Raw genomic sequence first — 20,069 nt, forward strand, 5'->3', positions numbered from 1 at the left:
AAAAATAAACAAACATTAAAAAAATTTTTTTTAAAAAAAAGGACAGTAAGTTTCTTTCTGTTCTGTCACAGTTCAAAGCAGATTTCCCTGTCAATAGTGGTGGGACTAGAGGGATGGGAAGTGTTTGCCCACATAGCCCTTATCTACATAGTTCTTCAGGGATTCAGGATTATAGGGTCTCTGCCATTTGTATAATATCCTAAGGTGACTCTGGTTGTTGCCATCACCATTCTAAGCAATGAGGAGGGAGGAGAGAGCATGAAGGGATAAGCCTGGAAACTTTCATTGGCCAGGCCTAGGAGTGGCATTCATTGCTTCTGCTTGCATTTCATTTAAGACACCTGCAGAACATACTGGGAAATATAGTAAAGTTGAGAAACTATATGACCAGCTACAGTTCTCTGCCACAGAGACTTTAAAATATTTAAAGTTGGTATGTCATGGATGTCAAGTAATCAAAATGGTTGCTAATCAAAAACAACGAGAAGAACCCAGCAGTACCTACCAGCTAAACATTAATCCTATTATACTGCCATGAAAAATTGAAAATAAAAACCTCAATAATAGTTTTCATGGACTCAAAAGTGTATTTTGTTTGTTTTAATGTTTATTTATTTTTGAGAGAGAGAGAGCACGCACAAGAGAGAGCAGAGGGAGAGAGAGAGGGGCAGAAAGAGAGAGAGAGGGAGAAAGAGAGAATCCCAAGCAGGCTCCAAGCTGTGGGACTCGATCTCAGAAGTGTGAAGTGATCTGAGACAAAATCCAGAGTCAGATGCTTAACCAAATGGGCCACCCAATCACCCCAAAAGTGTATTTTGTTTTACAATTTAAATGTTTAGCCTCTCCAGGAGCACCTGCATGGCTCAGTCAGTTAAGCTTCCGACTTCAGCTCAGGTTGATCTCACCATTCATGGGTTTGAGCCCTACATCCAGCTCTGTGCTGACAGCTCAGAGCCTGGAGCCTGCTTCGGGTTCTGTGTCTCTGTCTCTCTGCTCCTCCCCCACTCAACTCTCTCTCTCAAAAATAAATAAACATAAAAAAAAAATGTCTAGCTTACCCAAATGAGAAAATTTTGAAAAGGAAAAATAATGAGGATGTTCTTATGTTACTAGATATCAAAGCATAACATGAAGGTATAGTAATTAAGATAATGAAATACAAAGGAATAGATCAATGAGAATTTATAAAGCTACAAATTCTGCCAAACTCTCAACTGTATTAATCATCATTTTTCTGGAGACCACCCTCTCCAAGTCTGCCATCATCCTGCTTCAAGGTAGAGTAATTGCTCTCTAGGTGTCCCCCATGCGGGGGGATTCCCTTTGTGACTTCTGTTTTCTTCCATGCTATCTTTTTTCTTGGTCTACACACTGATTTTGCTGGAGCCCAGCTGTTAGTGGTTTCCTGAGACAGGGCACCTGGAAGGTGAATCTTTCAAGACCTTCTATGATTAAAGATACTAAAGATACTTTTATTCCTCCTTCAAGTTTGATTGACAGTTTAGCTGGAAGTTAACTGATATATTTTGTGTATATATATATATATATAGTCTTCTGGCATCCAGTGTTGCTGTTAAGAGGTTTAGTGTCATCTCCTACCTGTTCCTTTGTGTGTCACCTGGTTTCTCTTTCTTTAAAAAAAAATTTTTTTAACATCATTTTTTGAGAGACAGAGAGAAAGTGTGAGTGCGGGAGGGGCAGAGAGAGAGAGAGAGAGAGAATCGGAAACAGTTTCCAGGCTCCAAGCTGTCCGCTCAGAGCCTGAGGCAGGGCTTGAACCCATGAACCATGATATCATGACCTGAGCCAAAGTCGGATGCTTAACTGACTCAGCCCCCCTAGGCATCCCTGTTTTTTCTTCCTTAAAGCTTTTAGACTCTTCTCTTTTTCCTTGGTGTTCTTGGCCTATGTGCAGATACGCCATACGTTATCTCTCTTTTTTTTAATCTCTCTTTCCTGTTAATCAGAAGATAGACTTCCTAGATTGATTCTCTAACTTTCTCATCATCTGTGTTACTTTCCATCAGTACTTTGGAAGAAAGGCTTTCCTCTTGTCATCTGATAAGATATATTAGTTGCTAAATATATAGTAGACTCAGGCTTCCTTGATCATTGTCTTCACAGCTAGGTCATCTGCTCAAACCTTGCTTGTTTGTTTTTGGTTTTCAAGGTTTTATTTGAGTAGTAGTTTGTAGCCATCACTGAGAGACAAGGAAGGGAGAGGAAATTCTTGGATCTGTTTTATTTATTTTTTTTAAGTTTATTTATTTTGAGAGAGAGAAAGCACGCACGTGGAAGTGTGCAAATAGGGGAGGGGCAGACAGAGAGAATCCCAGGCAGGCTCTGCACTGTCAGCACAGAGCCCGATGCGGGCTGGAGCTCATGAACCAGAAGACCATGGCCTGAGCCAGAGTCTGATGCTTGACTGACTGAGCTACCCAGGCGCCCCTCTTGGATCTATTTTAGAATCTGAGACGTGAGGCTGAAGTGGGTTCCTGGCAGGGTCAAAGTCACACTAGTAGAGAAGACAGCTCTGAAGCTGCATGAGGGTGTGTTCCAAGCGACAGCAGGCGCCAGGCCTACCCCGCATAGCCATGCACAGAGAGGTGTGCCCCAGCCTGGCTGGACACCGCAGACCCTTCCCACACCACTAGTCCACACCCTCTGAGCTGTGCCATTCCTGGTCCCCGGGAGAGCCCACCACACAATAATAGCTGAGATGGTGGCTCCCTGTGCACATTCACATAAACATACCCACCCTCTGTGCACACAGCTCCAGGACAGGCAGCACAGGCAGAGGCACACAGCTTTCTCCACGTATGCCCAGCATACCCACACTCAAGCTCCCTATGGAACTCAGGTCCAAGCAGAAACGCCTGTGGCCATGCCCATCATGGGCACAGTGTCAGGGAAAGCGGGGGTATCCCTGGGGAGGCCAGGCAAGTGGCCATGGCCACTGTGGCAGCCTCACCAGTTGGCCTCCACTGCCTGATGTCACTCACAAGGCTCTGGGCCAGACCAAAGATCTGGAGGAGGGCGATGCTCACAAAGAGCCCAGCCATGACGATCAGGTTGTTCTGTGGCCACTTCTCAAATTGGCCGATGCAGCCTTTGGTATGGACGGAGCTCTGCTGCTCCAGCTCCAGTCTGAGCAGTACATCCTAGTCACACTGTACATTGAGGACATCTTCCGCAGAGTCCCTGATGCAGCAGGAGAAGGGCACCTCGCAGCGCTCCTGGCTGGGGTTCAAGTCGGTGCAGTTGAAATAGATATTGAGGTTCCAGTCATTAGGCCCTCAGGCTCCACAGCAAGACCAATATTCCTGAGCAAAGTAAATGAGGCTCTGGAGATCAGTGTTGTCCTGATAGGCCTTGCTGTTTTTGTTTACGAGGAAATCGAGCTGGTCTTGAATCCAGTCCTTGAAAACGAAGGCTAGGATCCCTGTTTTCAGCTCCAGGAAGAAGATGGGGACTAGGAACGCAGAAAAAGTTGAGCAGGAAGGTGTTCTCCCGCAGTGCCCGGATGCAGCGGGCACAGCCCACTGCCATGACGCCTCTAATCACTACAAACAGCCACACGGAGTGCAGGCCTCCCAGATCTGTCAGCACCGAGCTTTTGGAGAGAACCCACTTCTCACCCCAGGCCCAGAGGCTGTTGCCCAGAACCAGGATTCCAGCACCCGGAAGACAATGTTGAAGCCAAACAGGAAGAGCTACCTGTAGCAGCCCATCTCGGGGCCCCGGGGGTGCTGGTGCTTGTCAGGCTCGGGAGGCAGCCCGCTGCCCGGCCCTCCACAGGTGGCCCTGGATCAGAGCCACCGGGGGCCCAGCGGGGTGGCAGTGGCTTCCAGGCACCAGAAGTACAAAGTTCAGATCTGACCTGCCCACATCTGCTCAATCTTTCAACAAACAAACAAACCAACCAACAACAAAAACGAGAGGGAACTGAACAACAGAGGCCGGGGAAGTCCACCTGGCAACAAGAGTGTTGCTCCCCATCATTATGGGAACTTAGTCCACTGAAATCTTTGTTTCAATGTTCCTGCCAGTACCATTCAAGTAACTCGCTTTCTGTTGGTATCAAATAGATAATTCATTTTCTGTTCACAGTCAACGTTACTTGTACTCATACTCCCTGTTTATTGATGATTTCTACTGCCTAAGGGTACCTATGCACAACTTTCTCATCTCTGGGGTCTTTTAGCTTTTTCTATCATAACAACGGCTTCCTTGTATTTTTCACAAAATGTTTCTGACATAATCTAATAATCTATCTAATCACCATCATTCCTGTTTGGGCAGGTCTTTTCTCAGGCCACTCTTCTTCTGGCAAAATCAGCGGTGGACCGGGAGTAGGGGGTGGGTCAGGAGATAACATCAAACAGACTTTGCCTGAGGAAGCACACAGGGTTTCTTTTCTGCCAAGTGGGCTTTGGGTACAGCAAGCATTCAGAGGTATGGCTAGCCCTTTATAGTGATTTCAGATAAGATACTGAAACCTTAGGAGCCTCAATGGCCTCTTTGAGAGTGGAAATGATTGGATAGCACTCATCTATTTCATGGGATTGTTATGAAAATGAAATCAAATACTGTAAATTATAAGGCATTGCACAATGTAAACAACTAGCAGAATGCCTGGCACGTAATAGATGTTCCATCAACCGTGTATGAGTGTAACAGGATGCTATAAAGTGCCCAGTACCAAAATGGGCTCTTCAGGTCCACTGCTGAGAACTACAACATTAAGCACTACACAGGTCTTAGTCCAGCACTTTCCGATGCGAGGGCTGCCTGCAGGGGCTTGCTGACAATGCCTGTCAGAAGAGCCAGCAAGTCTGCCCTCGTTCTTGCCCAGAAGGCCCTGGAGAAAGAAGTGGGGAGCTTTTAGGGCATGCCTTTGGGGAACTGCAGAGTTCTTGAGGAAAGGCTATTCCTTCTTCTTGCCAACCTGGTACAAAAGAGCAAAGGTACTTCCTCTTCTTGAAGCATAGGGAGGGAAGCTCCTGCGTGTGTGCGTGTGTGTGCATAACCACATCCACTCCCGCTCCGCTGAGTCAGGGATGTATGAGAGTCTCTAGTGTGAAGCTGCCAGCGCTGGAACTAGCAGAGATCCTGCTGACATCCCGTGTGGAGAAAGGGGTGGGAGAGGGATGATGGAGCTGGGAAAGAACAGATGGTCTTTAAAATTTTTTTTTAATGTTTATTTATTTTTGAGAGAGGGAGACAGAGCATGAGCAGAGGAGGAGCAGAAAGAGAGAGAGAGAGACAGAGAGAGAAAGAGAGACAGAATCTGAAACAGGCACAGGCTCTGAGCTGTCAGCACAAAGCCTGACAAGGGGCTCGAACCCATGAACTGTGAGATCATGACCTGAGCCGAAGTTGGATGCTTAACTGACTGAGCCAGCCAGGCACTCCAAGAATAGATGGTCTTTTTAAAAAGAAGTTTCTCCTAAAGCTACAATTTTTAATTAAAAAGACTATTTTTTTCCTTTTTAAAATGCCCTTTTTATAGTAAAATATAGCACACAGAAAAACATAAAATGTGCAGCCTAATGAATTATCAAGGCAATACCTGTGTAGCCATCACTAAAGTCAATAAATTAAACATTGCCAGCACCTCAGCAGTCTCCACCCATGTCTCTTCAAAATCAGAAAACAATCCCTTCCCACAAAGGTAACCATAACTTGATCTTTATCACAATCACACTATTGCTTGTTTTTTTTTTTCTCCACTTTTTTCATCTAAGTATGTGCCCTAAAGCACTACACTTTAGTATTGCTTGTTTGGGGACTTAATGTAAATGGAAGCATATCAATTTGTCTATATTACTGTTGATGGCATTTGGTTTGTTTCCAATGCAGGGCTATGATTAACATACTGTTATGAACACTCTTGTCCATGATTCCTGGTGTGTGCATGCATGCCTTTCATTAGGGTGTACAGCTGGGAGTGGAAATTTTGGATGACAGAGTATGGAATCCTCAACTTGAGTACAGAATGTTTTCCAAGTGGATTCTCAATGTACATTTGGGAAGCGGTTCTCCTTGCTCCACATCAAAAATGATAATTTGTACTCTGAGATAATGTATTTCTATATAAAAAAAAGGCTTTCAAGAAAATGAAAAAAATAATGGTGGTAGAATTAACAGGTTACTCTTTTTGAGTGACTTTACATGGCAAAATAAAGATCTAGTAGTTCCATTTTGGCCTGATTTTTCCCTTGAAATTCTACTGGACCATGACATCTCAAATGCTAGGAAACCATTGTCCTACACAGTATACTAGAGATTGTTCCTACTTGTCTTAACATCAAAAGCCATTCGATGCATATAGTATCCAGCATCCAAAGTGCCCCTAATTTACCTTCTCTCTTGGTATTTATGCCTTTGTATAGACTTCCTACACTGAATAAAGGCTGATTTTTTTGACCAATTAAAGTGTCAGTGTGTGAATTCACAAGCTAGTTAATAAAAGACATTGCTGCTTCAACACTGGTCTTCTGGATCAGTCACACTGGGGGAAGTCAGCCACCATGTTGTCAGGATGCTCAAGCAGCCCTATGGACAAGCCCACATAGAAAAGAACCCATTTACTAACAGCAACTTGCCAACCAAGTGATTGCACCAGCTTGAACAAGGAATCTTTGGACTCAGTCAAGCCTTCGGTGATTTCAGTCCCGTCTTTGGGTTTTTCAGCTAGACCCCAGAAATCATTAGGCAAACAAGCCATCCCCTGCTCCCTGTCTGAATTCCTGATCCACAGAAGCCATGAGATAATAATGTTTTAAGCCACCACATTCTGGGATGATTGTTACACAGCAAGAGATAATAATGACACACATGACCACCTAGGAAGTATCCTTGCCAAAAAGTTGAACCTGAATCTGAATATGCCTGTGTATCTAACTACAGGTTTATAAGAAATAGAAGGACCAAGGAATGTGTTAAACAAGTGCCCCACAAGGATGAGATTAGCAGAATCCAGAATCCAGAAAATTCTACAGCATAAATGACTCAATTCCTTCAACTAGTAAATTGCAGGGTGGAGGGCAGTGAGGAGAATATAACATTAAAAGGGATTTAGAAGGTATGATAGATTGCATTATTCCCAATATATGTGGCCCTCTTTTTTGGCAGAATTATGCTTCCCTTTTCCACACTGACATCAGCTTTGGCCATTTGATTTTCTTGGACCAATGAAATGTGAGCAGATGTGATATTTGCTACTTCTGAGCAAAAAAAATTTTTAAGGTTATTTATTTATATTTGAGAGAGAGAGTGAGAGAGCAAGCAAGCACAAGCTGGGCAGGGGCAGAGAGAGAGAGGGGGAGACAAAGAATCAGAAACAGGCTCCAGGCTCTGAGCTGTCAGCATAGAACCCAACGCAGGGCTCAAACTCACCAACTGTGAGATCATGACCTGATTACAAGTCAGACAGGGGACCTGGGTGACTCAGTCGGTTGAGTGTCTGACTTTGGCTCATGTCATGATCTCACGGTTCATTAGTTAGAGTTCTGCATCAGGCTCTCTGCTGTCAGTGTAGAGTCCGCTTTGGATCTTCTATCCTCCTCTCTCTGCCCCACCGCTACTCACTCGCTGTCTTCAAAAATAAATAAACGTTGAATAAATAAGTAAAAGTCATTGTGTTTTAACCATTTCTCATTTCCATCTGCCAGGCAGTGGGTGTTTCCCAAATAGGGACTATTTCTTCAGCCCAGGGCCTGGAGTGAAGAGTATGTGAAGCTGACTTACAGTGGAAATTCACGTGAGGAAGAAATAAATCTGAGTTGTAGCAAACCATTGTGATTTTGGAGCTGTCTGCTACCACAGCATAGCTTAGTGTAATCTGACTCATGCAAGAAATGTTTCAGTCAAATAAAACAGATAAATCTCATTAGCATCTCAATTTATGAAACCATTGTAGAAATTTGATTACTACAATTTGGAATTTTCCCATAGTAATAAGTTAACAAAAATAGTCTATCGACTTGAGTCCCAGAGTTGTCCCTTGACTCCCAGAGAGGTACAGAAAATATGGGAGCTGGGAGGATGGAGCTGAGCAATTCAGTTAGTGAGTTAGTACACAAACGAGGTATTTGAATCAGGTCTCAGGAAGAACACATCAAAACTAATCATTTCTGACAAGAAAGATTTTTCTTCAGGAGCATTTTAACAATTCAGAGCAATATCAGGGCAAGATTCAGAGCACTGGAGAGATGTGGGGAGCTCTGGAGGTGGTAGCTTCCGCCTCAAGTGTGAAAGGGAAAGGTGTGGTTTAAGTAGAACCATTATCTCTTCTGTGCCTATTAGCTAAAATCAAAAGCAGTATCTCTTCTCACCAATTAAAAGCATCCGATGTTTTCTCTGCCTGTATACTGGGCATTACATTACTGCTTACAATTAGGAGATGGGTTGGGCGCTTGATCTATCCACTCCCTGCCTCAGCCTAGAACTGCATTACTTCTAGGAATGATGCATTCCTTTGAGTTAATGACAGATGATTTTCTGTTGTTCCCCTTGTCTCCTACAAAGTGCTCTAATTCACTCTTCACGAGGCTCCAGACTGCATTTCCACCATTTGTCCTGCAAGGATAGAATTTCCTGTAAGTGGAGTAGACAAAGTAACTGCGCTTGAGCCACCTTGCCAGTATCACGTCCGAGAGAATATTGTACAAGCAGACCACTTGGGTAGGGAGAGGCCTGAGCTGAAAGAAAGAAAAATAAGCTGAGCCTGAGCCAGACCCCATGTCAAGAGACTATGTGGCAGCACATGTGATCCCCTGGAGGGCAAAGATGGGCAGCTGTAGTGGGGAAGAAAATCTGTGGACATTTAGAGAGGCAGCAGCAACCTTGATGGGTTGACTCCCAAAGGAGTCAAGTAAAGAGATCCCACCTCTCATTCCATCCCCTAAAACTAGGGTTGTCCTCTCTGGGAAAGAAGATGGGTATATGAAGGCAGACACATGTCCCACCCCCATTCCCACTAGATTGACATTGAAGCTTTGTGTTGTTTTGTTCTTGAGACTAAAGTTGAGAAATGAGTAGGACTGAGCATTAGCAATGGGACTGGGAAGTTTTACAATTGGATGGGGACGTCATTCAGATATGAAGGGAACCCACTGCTCAGGGATTCCACCAGAGGAAGCTGGAAACAGGTAAACAGCTTCATGCTTCCACCACAATGAATTGTTATGGCTCAATAATTAGGTTCCTTCATTAACTCCTAACAATGCAATAACAAAAAGCAAAACCAAAAAACTTTGGTTCAGATTTTTAGTGATACACCATTCACTTCAGATTTTTTTTTTTTAAGATTTTCCTTTTTTTTTTTTTTTTTTTTTAAAGTAAGCTCTATACCCAACATGGGGCTTGAACTCACAACCCTGATATCAAGAGTTGCATGCTTTACTGACTGAGCCAGCCAGGGCCCCTATGCCATCTGTTTCAAACTAGACAAATCTTGTCTTTGGCAATTGCCCTTCTTAATCTTTCCTCCCTTCTGCCTTCTCTCTCTTATCCTGCAGAAAAGCTGTGCCCCCCTGCTGCCCTCTGTGCAATTAACTAGAGCCAAACTTATGTACCATCAAGGACACTAAAAATAAATATCTATATTTTCTTTTAATATTTTGCCTACTGTGACCTACTTTTAGTTCAATTTCAAAAGCAAGGGAGTGAAGTGTGTCCTAAATAAACATGGCATTGAGCTCTGTTCCACCGTTTTGGCTGCATGGCTTTTTACCATAAACCAAAGTTGTTCTGTAGACAGTAAAAGTTTAAAAGATCTTCTGTGTCAATACATTGATATTCAAGTTCCAGAATTCCACTTGCTTCATCAAATATCTATTTCTTTGAGGGTCACTTCCCACTGATAATCCTGGTACTAAAGAACTCTAGTGTCACCTCTGAAGTGCCTGAATCACATGTAGAATTGCTTCCAACCCACCCACGTGTCTGAAAACACATTTTTCAGTGATTATAAAATCAAAAGCTGTGAATATTTCTTGCAAAGAGTATTTCATCAGCTAGTGTTATTTTAATTATTCATCTTTAATGAGGAATCTATGAATTGTCTTCAAAAATTCAGAATTAATAGGTAGCCTGTCACCTAAAAAAAAAAAATCAAGTTTTGGTCTGAAGGTTTCACAGGCATTTAGTGATTATTATCATAATTTAAATACTTCAGTTTAGGCAGCAAGATATATGTGAGTACTTTAAAAATTAGTTTTAATATTCACCCTAGGAGTTGTTAATGAACATTTTAAAGTGCTCTAATGGGGAATACAAACTCTAGGGGGTGGTTTGTGAGCACCAAAGGGCTCTAATCAGAACTTGGACTTGGAATCTGTGGCTACTACAGCTCCTTGAACTATTCATTTCTGAATTTACACTAGAGGATTTATTCTTTAACATAAGAGATGCTAGAAATAATTTTTATTAGTGAAACACATGATTTTTTGAGGTACGTGTACTGAACAAGAATCTCACCTGTATTTAAAAAAAATTTTTTTTTTAGTGTTTATTTATTTCTAAGACAGAGAGAGACAGAGCATGAGTGGGGGAGGGGCAGAGAGAGAGGGAGACACAGAATCAGAAGCAGGCTCGAGGCTCTGAGCTGTCAGCACATAGCCTGACGCGGGACTCAAACTCACAAACTGTAAGATCATGACCTGAGCTGAAGTCGGTAGCTCAACCAACTGAGCCACCCAGGAGCCCCAAGAATCTCACCTTTAAAGAAATGGGGCATAAGTTTTGGATGAGTCCAGAATGGTGCTCTAGGTTTGGGTGTTTGTTTAGTTCTGTGCCTGTCACTTAATGCAGGATTCTGTCACCTGAGTCAGTAAGAAGTGTGGCTGGATCCTGATTTAGGACAACATGATATCAGGTTCAAGTGCATATTTTCATGCAAGGTTCTAATCAGGAGCCTTGAGCTCAGGGCACATATAAGGACTCTTTTGCTTGTTTGCTAATCAGTATTTGCACATGGAACTTGGTGAAACACTGACTTTCATCAATTTCACTACCCAGTGGCCCTGTGGAGGGTGAGAAGGCCCAGGCTCTACGGGGACAAATTAGAAGAGGCCCCACCTAGACACTGACAATTGTGTACTACCAAAACAGACTTAGCCAGTGAACATTTGGTCCACAAATAGTTACCATGAGATGTATTTAATGAAAAAAAGATAGAAAGCCAAATAGAAAAAAGAAAATGTACTTACAATTGCAAAGATTTAAGGAAGATTCATAGAGAAAAATGTATTTTGTCTGCATAACAATAATAATGTAAACAAATGATATAGGACTTACTATATAAATTATATGTGTTCTAAACTCTCCCTATACATAAACATATACATATATTCATTTAATACTTGCCCCAACTCGATGAAGAAATACTATAATCATATTCTTAACTCCATTGTACCAACCAGAAAACAGGGGCACAAAGTGTGACCTGTCCTCGATCATACAGAGCGAGTAAGTGGACAAGCAGTGATTTGAACCCAGAGAGTCTAACTCCAAAATCCAGGCTCTCAGTGTTCTAGAAACCAGAATTTCCTTTCTGAAAAATAACCGTCTCCATGTAAGCAGGAGCCACAGGAGTCTACAGGGTTAAAGAAAACTGGACTTGCTGTTAGAGCCCAGGGGGAAAACTAAGGAATTCTGAGGTTTTCCTTGGCTTGAGAAAAGGCCCTTACCAACAAGAGATTTTTCTGTCAGGCATCATTTGGGCAGCAGGGCTTCTGCGATGAATTAAAAATAAAGACCTGTCACTTAGTTGATGATGTGTATAACAGTTCTCCTAGACGCAACAAAGCTGCCGAGTATTAGGAGACTTTGAAGAAAAAGGCAGGCAGCAGACAAGCTGTTTCTCTCTCTTCCACATTTGACTTCCTTCCTTTTATATCTCTCTCTATCATCCCATACTAGAACAACTGTTCACACATGTGAGATTACTGATCTCAGTCACAGCAAAACCTTCCTTCATGAAGCCATATTTTTCTCTATTCCTTTCAATCCCTAAGGCAGGGCAAGAGCTGGATAATCCAATCACTCACACAGTTATTTGGTAAACTCTCTATCCGCAGCTATAAAACTGACCTTGCATCTTGTTTTTGCAAAGTTCCTCTTTGGTCACGGTTTTTTGAGGGCATAGAAACCACCAGCCCACTGCCAGCAATCTATGGATACCCTTTACCATTTACTTTCTTTAATTCCTGAAACATAAATTTACCCACATCTTATAGAAGTGAGTGTTTGGAGGTCTACTTGGGGCCTTTTTCCATTTCCCTGTCATGGAGGGAATATGGTGTGTATCTCCTATTATCCTCTGTTTTCAGCCTAGCTCTGTGTTTACTCAGGATCCTGGCAAACCACTCACTCAACCACATCACAGGACTATAGTAAACTAACTGTGAGCTCAGCAGACTAACATAATGGCTCTGGGGGCCGCCAGATCCACAAACACTTCAAGGGTCTAGGATTTTTAGGGTTCTTATACCTACCCCTTGGCAAGTTGCAAATTCTTTTTTAAAGAATCACCAATATTCACATAATCAGATAGATTTTATGTAAAAATATGATAACTAATTTATTTATTCATCAAATTTGAACTGAGACCAAGAATTGAACCCAACACTAGAAATTCAAGAGAAAAAAGATATGGATGCTGCTGATTTGTTGGGAGTTGTTTTGCTTGTAGTAAGTTGCTTGTAAGCAACTTAAAGTAACTTAAACAAAAAATGAAATTTATTGACATTAACTGTGAAGTCTGAGCATAAATTTCAGGCATGGATGGATCAATGGAGCTCAAATTATTTCATCAGGACTCCCTTTCATCTTTTCATCTCTGCTCATCTTTGTCTCTCTTTGTGTTCTGGCCTCATTTTCCCTTACTGAAGATAAATTTTCCAACATGACCTGAACCAATGGCTGTAAGAAGCTCCAGCTGAAATCATTCTCAGAGCTCAAAATAGCAGAGGAATAGAGACTTTCTCTCTCTCAGAATCCATCTATCAAAAATCAAGGAAGATTCTGATTGGCTGAAGTTGATCACATGCCCCGTTGATTAACCACTCTCTGGCCAGGGGACTAGAATATTCAAATTGGTCATGCTTAGGTTACCTGATTTCCCCTCAGATGATGAATGTTCAACCCCAGTTGTACAACATGAAATGCATTTCCCACAGAAAGAAAAGGGTGATAGAAACAAAGAATAGGTAATGACTGTGGTAGCCTGCCTCAAAGATGACCCCACATGATTTTTACCTCCTGGTATTTACATCCTTGCATAAGCTTCTATACTATATCATGGCTAGCCTGTGTGACCAATAGAATCCTGCAGAAGTGATGCTGTATGACCTTCAAGGCTAAGTCATAAAAGATATTGCAAGCCCTTATCTTGCTCTCTCTTGGATGACCTACTCTGAAGGAAGCCAGCTATCATGTTGTGAGGATGTGCATGCTGCCCCATGAGGAGATCCCTGTGGAGAGGAGCTGAGGCCTTCTTCCAACATCTAGTTCCAACTTGGTAGTCACTTGAGTGTGCCATCTGGGAAGTAGATTTTCCAGCCCTAGGGAAGCCTTCAGATGACTACATCTGTGGTATATACCTTGACCACAACTTTGTGAAAGACTTGAGCCTGAACTACCCAGCTAAGCTGCTTCTCAATTCCTGAATGGCAGGTGCTGTGAGATCTGTGAGATCATAAAATTTTATTTTTCTCTCAAGCCATTAAGTCTTGGAGTAATTTGTTACCAGAAATGGGTAACAAATATATCCAGGTAGCTCATTGCCCAGCCTAAAGTCATAGACATTATATAACTAACTTTAATTTGTGAGTGGAAAAGGAAGATAGAGGAGATGGAAGAGAAGCCTCTGGCAGTTTTATAGAGGAGACCACCTTCGAGCTCGGCTCAAGGATGAATGTAAGAAGGAACTGAATCCAGGCCAAGGGAATAGCATGAACAAAGGCTCTGAGCCTTGGAAGTGTTCAGAGAAATGCAAACAGAATAGCATGGTTGTAGTTAAGGCAGTGGTTCATCAGAATCACAAGGAGGGCTTAAAAAATCAACAGATACTCAAATTCTAGCCCTAGAGAATCTGATGATTAGGAAACACTGGTTTGGGTTTCCAAAGTTGTTTTTGGGTTTTGGTTACTTGGTTAGCTGATTGCTGTGAAGGTGTATGTGTCTGCTACAGTGTTTTTCAGTAAGGTCTTTGGGCCACATGCTACAGAAAGCAGAAAACATAGGCTCTTGAGGCCAAATCAATCCTAATTAAATAGGATATAAGTGACCAGATAGAATGGAGCCCAGGGATCTGAATTTTAATGAACATTTTAGGAGATTTTATACACGTTAGTGCATTCATGTACAAGCTTGAGAGATGGGTGAATTATTCAAAACCCAGGAAAGAATTGTTTTGGGGAAATAAGGAGAGTTTCAAGGAGGTGGTAAATTCAAAATTGGTTTTACATTTATGCCATAGTGATATAAAAAATATGCTTAAGTGAAAAGACTACCAGAAAATATACCAAAATGGCCGTTGTTGGATTATTGTGGTGGCATTGCAGATGCTGGGTTTTGTTTTTGTTTTTATTTTTTGTGGTATAGGTACATTACCACTATGACTTAAAGAATGCTTTTCAGAAAGTTTAAGGGGCTATGTTAATGCTGTGGAGAAGTCCAGTTGGACAAGGGTTGAAAAGAGGTCATTGGTCTTAGCAAGTAGGAGGTCATTGGAGACCTTTGGATGAGGGGGTGGAAGCCAGATTACAATGGTTGGATTCAGTGGTTGGGGAGGAAGTAGAGGGAGCCAGTATAGACCACTAGTTCAAGAAGTTTGGCAGCAAAGGCAAAATTTAAAATAAAATTGTTCCTTTTTTTTTTTTTTTACTGATTATAAAAGCAATACTTGTTCATTATATAAAATTGGGTAATTCAGAATATTAAGAATAGAATAATAGTCACCCATAATCCCACCACCAAAGCCAAACCATGTTAATAGTTTGGTATATTTGTTGAACATTTCCCCTTTACAACAGTGCTTTGCAGTACAGAGGACAGCTCAAAATCATCCACATTATTCTCAGTAAAGGAAACTAAGGCCCAGAAAGAGACTTTCCTGAGACACTAAAACAGTCCATAAGAAAGAGTTTAGTTTCCATAGTGCTTTGACTTGTATTTCCTGGTTGCTCTGTGCCCACCCTACAGCACAAGTGGCTAGTCTAGCCCTTTCCTTGTGCCCAACCATATCCTAAACATATTTCAGCTGCAGCGCCTCTTAACATTCCACTGCACCTATGAATTCACATTCTTTTTTAAAAAATAATTTTAGGGGCGCCTGGGTGGCGCAGTCGGTTAAGTGTCCGACTTCAGCCAGGTCACGATCTCGCGGTCCGTGAGTTCGAGCCCCGCGTCGGGCTCTGGGCTGATGGCTCAGAGCCTGGAGCCTGTTTCCGATTCTGTGTCTCCCTCTCTCTCTGCCCCTCCCCCATTCATGCTTTGTCTCTCTCTGTCCCAAAAATAAATAAACGTTGAAAAAAAAAATTAAAAAAAAAATAATAATTTTACTTACTTAATTTATGTATATATATTTTTTTTATTTGAGAGAGCGTGTGTATGCACATGAGTGAGCAGAGGAGGGGCGGGGGGGGGGGGTTGGGGAGAGAGTGAGAGAGAGATAGGGAATCCCAAGCAGGCCCCGCGCTCAACATGGAGTCTGACCTGGGACTCTATCCCACAACCTAGGATCATGACCTGAGCCAAAATCAAGAGTCAGTCATTCAAAGAACAGAGCCACCCAAGCTCCCCTGGATTCACATTCTTAAATCATCCATTAGACCTGCTGTCTCTGATAGTAGGACCTGGGTCTCATCTCATTCATCCTAATATTCCCAGATCTTAGCACAGCATTTGACACAGAATCATTGCACATTTCTGGAATGACAGATAATGGGTGATGTTTGGTATAGTAACTGATGCAGTTTTCATTCTCAGTATTTCCTGCTTCTTTGTAATAGCTCCCCCATTCTGGGAGCAGCTAGGGTGTTCTATGCACAGACTGCCTTGGGGTAAGAATAACACAATAGAACTGAAGTCAAATGACTTGGCTTTTGCCTTTCAAAAGCTCAGGTAGGGTATAAACAGCAGATTTGGAAGGCCAGCTGAAGAGCTGATTTACTGACTCCCTGACTGAACATGGTCTAATTGGGAAGAGAAAGGAAAGTTGAGAAAAGGAAGCAAGTGAGATACTGGTGTTTGTTCCCTCCAGAGCAAGGGGTCTGCTGAATCCCCCCCTTGCCAAATCCCAATTCCAGAATAGAGCTTGCAGAGTTAATAAAACACCAGTTAATAAAACACCTGCTTCAGTGTGGCATTAGAAGAATATGGAAGGAATGGCCATGTGGAAAGTCTAGACCAGCACACTGTCCAACAGAAATATAATTTTTTTTTTCAACGTTTATTTATTTTTGGGACAGAGAGAGACAGAGCATGAACGGGGGAGGGGCAGAGAGAGAGGGAGACACAGAATCAGAAACAGGCTCCAGGCTCCGAGCCATCAGCCCAGAGCCCGACGCGGGGCTCGAACTCACGGACCGCGAGATCATGACCTGGCTGAAGTCGGACGCTTAACCGACTGCGCCACCCAGGCGCCCCCAACAGAAATATAATTTGAGCCACTTATAGTTTTCAATATTTTAGTAAGTAGCCACATTAAAGGAAGTAAAGAGAAACTGGTGAAATTAGTTTTATTAAAATATTCTATTTAACCTAATATATTAAAATATTATTTTGACATGTAATCAATATAGAAATCATTAATGAGATATTTTGTATTCTTTGTACAAAGTCTTTGAAATCTAGTATGTATTTTACAGTCATAGCACATCCTAATTTAGATTAGCTATATTTCAGTCATGTGTTCAGTAGCCACCTGTAGTTGGAGGCCACATTACACAGCACAGGTCTGGATAATCAAACGTAAAATAACTCTATGGAATGTCCAATATCCCAACTGAAAATTGGAGCCATAGAATACATATTTTTAAAGTTTATTTATTTATTTGGGGGGGGTGGTGCAGAGAGAGAGAGGGAGAGAGAAAATCCCAAGCAGGCTCCACGATCAGTGCGGAGCTCAATCCCATGACTGCGAGATCATGACCTGAGTCAATATCAAGAGTTGGATGCTTAACCAACTGAGCCACCCAGGTGCCCCTGGAGCCATAGAATATTTTTTATGTGCTCAAGAATATCATTGACAAGGCCCAAAGAGCCAGATGACCTGAGAACATCTTGTTCCAGGCTGAGGGGGACCTGATCTAACACTGATCTGCATGAGCTGAGTGGACAGAGGGCCGTATGGATGTCTCAGGGGATGCCACGGAGAGATGGCAGTCCAGAGACCCCTTCACATGGGGTCCACACTCTGTAAATTCCCTGGAACTTGGACACCACCCTGGAAAAAGATGAAAGCCCATCCCATCATGATTAAGTTTCCACCATTTAGTAGAATAGGGCAGGGCGCAAAGGAAGTTCTATATAGAAAAAGAAAGTTACACTTACTTTGTGGACAGAGATTCAAATGCATTACAAAAACAATGAATGAGGGGGTGCCTGGGTGACTCAGTTGGTTAAGCTTCTGACTCTGGACTTTGGCCTAGGTCATGATCTCACAGTTCATGACTTCAAGCCCTGAGTCGAATTCCGCGCTGACAGCAGAGCCTGCTTGAGATTTTTGCCCTCTCTCTGCCCCACCCCTGTTCACACTCTCTATGTCTTCCTCAAAATAAATTAAAACATAAATAAATAAACAAAAACAATGGATGAAGATAACTAGAATTGAGGCTGTTGTAAGCCCCGTCTGCTGTTTTCTTATAGGTTGCCAAACGGTGATTTAAAGGAAGATGTGGCTGTTTATCAAGCCAACAGTCAGGAAAAAAAGGCGGGAGATATGGAACTCTTCTACTAAAAGATAATCAAAGGACCACTGGGTGGTTCAGTCAGTTGAGCATCGGACTCTTGATTTCAGCTGTGGTCATGATCTCACGGTTTGTGAGTTTGAGCCCTGCATCAGGCTCTGCTCTGATGGTGCAGAGCTTGCTTGGGATTCTCTTTCTCTCCCTCTCTCTCTGCCCCTGTCCCATGCATACCCTCTCTCTCAAAATAAATAAATAAACTTAAAAAAAAAGATATTCAAGAAATATAACAATGAAATGTTAATATATTGAAGTTTTGTAGTGACTGGATACTGATTTAAGCAAATAAACCTAAGCCATTTTGAGGAAGTTGGAGAAATTTGTATTTTAATTGAGTTATTTGATGATTGGTAATTTGGATGCTATTGTGGTTATGGGGGGAAATGTCCTTATCTCTTTGAGATGAATATTAAAAAATGAGGGGTAAAATGTCATTTTACTTGTAGACCAATGTTCATAGCAGCCTTATTCACAGTAGTTCCAAAATAGAAAAAAAAATCCACTGATGAATAAATAAATAAAATATAGTATATCTAAACAATGGAATATTATTCAGCCATAAAGTATTGATTCATTCCACAACATGAGTAAACCTTGAAAATATTATGCTAAATGAAAGCAGCCAGTCACAAAGACCATAAATTATGATTCCACTTATATGAAATGTCTCTATGTAATATGTAAATGTATAATAGAGACAGAAAGTAGATTAGTAGTTGACTGGGGCTGGGGATGTGGAGGGAAGTGGGGTTGACAGCTAGAGGACTTAAAGTTTCTTTTTGGGGCAATAAAAATATTTTAAAATTGATTCTAGTAATGGTTGGACATATCCATCTGTAAATATACTAAAAAACATTAAATTGTGCTCTTTAAATGAGTGATTATATGCTATGTGAAGTATACCTCAATAAAGCTGCTTTTTATTTTTATTTTGAGTTTATTTATTTTGAGAGAGACAGAGAGAGTGGGGGGAGGTGGGGGGAGAGAGGGAGAAACAGAATCCCAAGCAGGCTCTGTGCTGTCAGCTAAGAGACTGATGCAGGTCTTGATCCCATGAACCATGATGAGATCATGATCTGAGCCAAGATCAAGAGGCAGACATTTAACTGAGTGACCCAGGTGCCCCAATAAAGCTGTTTTTTAAAAAGCAGGAAAGAAGGGAAAAGAGTCATGCTGTATAATTTTCTTTAAAACAAGGGAAAAAAGGAGCAAATATAGCAAAGTTAACATCGTTAAATCTAGGTGCTAGATATATGGGGGTTCATTATGCAATTCTCTCTACCTTTTTGTATATTTGAAATTTTTTTTTAATGAAGAAAGGAGGGTAGTAGTTCTAGTTTAACATCCATGCTCTTGGGCATAAATTTGAGAAGCCATTCCCTTGCCTTTACCAACTGCATAATAAAATGGAGGACAACAGCACCCTCCTGCCTTTTGGGGGTACCTATAATGCAGGAGTTGCCTGAGTGGGATAGTAAATATTATTTCATTTCCTTTACTATTGAAAGCTCTCTGGGGAGTAGTCAGGTGATATCTGGAGAACCAAGCTATGGGGGCTGACTGATAAAAATGACCTTTCACCCTTCCACACCACTACAGAACTAAAGGGAGTCTTGCACTGGCAGAGCAGAATCATGAGAAAGAAATGAAAAGAAGGGAGAAGGGGGACAGAGGGAGGAAGGAGCATTATAGTTGTGTGTAGCTGTAAGAAAATGTTATTCATAAAAAGGAAATCCCAGAAATCAGAGATTGTGAGACAATTATTTGCTTTATAAAAATGTTTCTAATGCTTTATAAAAACATAAAATTAATTTTTTTCAGTAATATATGAAATACATGTAATGATAAAGCCAATAGTTGTATAGCACTATGTTCATTGTTCCACTTCCCATATAATTAACTTGTTTAATCTTCATGATAATCCCCATTTTACAGCTGAGACCACTTCAGGTTGAAAACTCACACAACAACCAAGGGACAGACCGAAGCTTCTAGTGTCATGCTTTTTAACTGCCACACTTGACCGCCCCCCTCAATAAGACACAAAAGGGCTATTCCCCTCCCCAGGAGCCACCACTGCTACCCACTTCC

General features: G+C 41.8%; 1 non-coding gene and 1 pseudogene across 1 annotated transcript; one reads left to right on the forward strand and one right to left on the reverse strand.

Annotated features, from left to right (window-relative positions):
* Positions 1-2,761: 2,761 nt before the first annotated feature.
* LOC124514204 (tetraspanin-17-like) overlaps positions 2,762-20,069 on the reverse strand; it is a 66,057-nt pseudogene continuing 48,749 nt past the window's right edge.
* On the forward strand, positions 8,291-8,483 carry LOC124516884 (U2 spliceosomal RNA). The gene has a single exon (XR_006963262.1). It is a non-coding gene; the product is annotated as a U2 spliceosomal RNA (small nuclear RNA).

The sequence above is a fragment of the Lynx rufus genome, unplaced genomic scaffold, assembly GCF_022079265.1.
Source record: "Lynx rufus isolate CCGP_SWC_20201006 ecotype Redwood Valley unplaced genomic scaffold, mLynRuf1.p SCAF_2, whole genome shotgun sequence".
Taxonomy (NCBI): Eukaryota; Metazoa; Chordata; class Mammalia; order Carnivora; family Felidae; genus Lynx; species Lynx rufus.